The sequence below is a fragment of the Lithobates pipiens genome, unplaced genomic scaffold (assembly GCF_037356315.1).
Source record: "Lithobates pipiens isolate NorthernLeopardFrog02 unplaced genomic scaffold, aLitPip1_a1.2 Scaffold_19, whole genome shotgun sequence".
NCBI lineage: Eukaryota > Metazoa > Chordata > Amphibia > Anura > Ranidae > Lithobates > Lithobates pipiens.
The window spans coordinates 3,932,357-3,934,734 of NW_027507764.1; the positions used below are offsets into that span (position 1 = coordinate 3,932,357).

General features: G+C 31.9%; 1 protein-coding gene across 1 annotated transcript in view; it reads right to left on the reverse strand.

The window, feature by feature from the left end:
- Nucleotides 1-531: 531 nt before the first annotated feature.
- The window catches only part of ADGRB1 (adhesion G protein-coupled receptor B1), an 819,205-nt gene continuing 817,358 nt past the window's right edge, over nt 532-2,378 (reverse strand). The window contains 1 exon segment of the mRNA XM_077490484.1: nt 532-2,378. This exon segment is cut by the window's right edge and continues 198 nt beyond it. The gene's annotated coding sequence lies outside the window, so the exon portion shown is untranslated.

Consider the following 2,378-nt stretch of genomic DNA (forward strand, 5'->3'; position numbering starts at 1 on the left):
GAGTCAGGAAATAAAACATGAAAAAAAATTAAAATAATGGGGGGGGCTCCATGGGTGCTCAACCTGGGGCCCTCCAGCTGTTGAGAAACTACAAGCCCCACCATGCCTCTGCCTTTGGGAGTCATGCTTTTAACTGTCAGCTTCATGGGACTTGTAGTTCTACAACAGCTGGAGGGCCACAGGTTGAACACCTATGCTCTATTTTTTACAAAAGAAAAAGAAAATAAGGCTTTACATACACTTTATAGTGAACAAATGTGGATTAGCGTAAAAAATACATGTTTTTTTTTGGTGGGGGGGGGGTTATATTTAATTTATAGAGCAGGAAAAAACATGGCTATTTTTGTTTGTGTTTTTTTTTTGTAAACATATTTAATTAATATAGCAGGAAAAAACATTTTTTTTATTTGTTTTTTTTTTTTTTACCCATATTTAATTTATTGAGCAAGAAAAAGCAGGTTTTCTTTGTTTTTGTTTTTTTTTTTGTTTTTTTACCCATATTTAATTTATAGAGCAGGAAAAAGCACAATGTTCTTTATATGCTTTTTATTAGAAATAAAACACGTTCATTTGTGCTCAGAAAACTGTACAAAAAAACTGACAAACACAGATCGGAAAAAAACAAAACAAAAAAAAATGAAAAGTAAACGGGGGTAATTGGGCAAAGGAAAAAAAAAAAAAAACAAATAAAAAAAAAACAAAAAGAAAAAAAAAAATAACAGTTATTAAACAAACACATAGTTATTACATAACATTGCTAATTTTTTTTTGGGGGGGGGGGGGGATTTGATGATCGGGACAATTTGAGTGTTAAAAAAATTAAAACACAGTAAAAAGATATTTATATGGTAAAATTCATTATGTGTAATTATAATAATTACAATATAATACAACACGGCACTTGATGCCTTGTGCTTTCTCTTCATATATATAATCTAAAATCTGACAATTACATCACAGTTTTAAGTAATCTTTTTTTTTATTTTCTCTTTAATTTACTATTTTGGATTTTTTTTTTTTTAAATCATTTAAACATTAATAGATTTTATTTAATATACAGGTCATGACAAGATAAATGTCATTATTATTTTTTTTTTCCAAAAATAAAAATAACACTGGAGCCAAAATAAAAAATAAAAATAAAAATGCTTGCATATCAAGCAACTTGCTTTAAGGTTAAATTATGCATCTTTTTTTTTTTTTTAATTTTTCCATTGACGCAACAGAAGTTGTTGGGATACTTGGATTCCACCTCTGCCGTTTCTTTTTTTTTTCGTGCCCCTCTATTGAAGAAGCGGTCATGTTGCCGTAGACTCCTAAACCAACCGCTACCAGGCAACCTCGTTCCTTCGGAAGTTCTTGGTCAAATGGAAAGTTTCTCGAAAAGGAGAAGAGCAAAGAAACAAGTGCTCTAAAGTTTGGGAACACTTTATTGGGTCTCCATAGCTTATTTTTTTTTTTTTTTTTTTTTTTTAATGCAGTCCGTCAAGTCCCACAAGCCATTGTTACAAAACTATATATATTAACGTTTTTGCTTAGAACAATCTTATCGTAACAAAAAAAAAAAAAAAAAAATTCATCTGCTTGACCTAGCAGAGGGTGAAGATTGGTTAATCAAAAGGAATTCTTATGCAGTTCTCTTAATAACAGTCAAAGATTTCCATTCAACATCTAATCTCCACTTGATCTAGGTTTAAAGCCTCACTCTGCTGGGTTGAATTATTATTATTTCTTTTTTTTTTTTTTTTTTTTTTTATTTGGTTCTATCTACTCAAGGATAACCGGGACCCAGTTTTCAGGGCCAGCTCTAGCGGGTTTTTTATTTTTTTATTTTTTTTGTGGTTGAAACCTAAACATACTTTATGGAGATAATCAAGCAAGGTATTACATCACTGAAGATTTAGGTCTGGTTCTATAATAGCCGGCCCCGAGATCTTTTTATATAATACACCAAAGTACTATATACTTGTTAATTGCTATCGGAAGCTATTGAGCGTCTTTTTTTTTTTTTTTGTCGAAGAAGATTTTCGTTTTTTTTTTTTTAAATAATTGCCAGCCGACCATCGTGGATTCCTCAGTGTCACCTCCGCTTGAAGGCCAACGACCTCTTTTGAAGTTGATCTCCGTCCTCTTCGCCTCATCGTCTGGCCGCTCAGCCAATACGTCATCTTTTTTTTGTTTTTTTCGTTTTGCCACACCCGGGAGAGAGAGAGAGAGAGCACGTTGTGTCTACCTCTAAGAGCCTAAACGGAATATCCCTTCTGAGAACAATGCAAAAAAAAGTACTTTAACAAGGTTTCAAAAGAAACCAAACTTCTCTCCGTTTTATATATGGAACCATATTCTTTAAAAATAAAAAGAAGTCTTTCTCTTAAGCT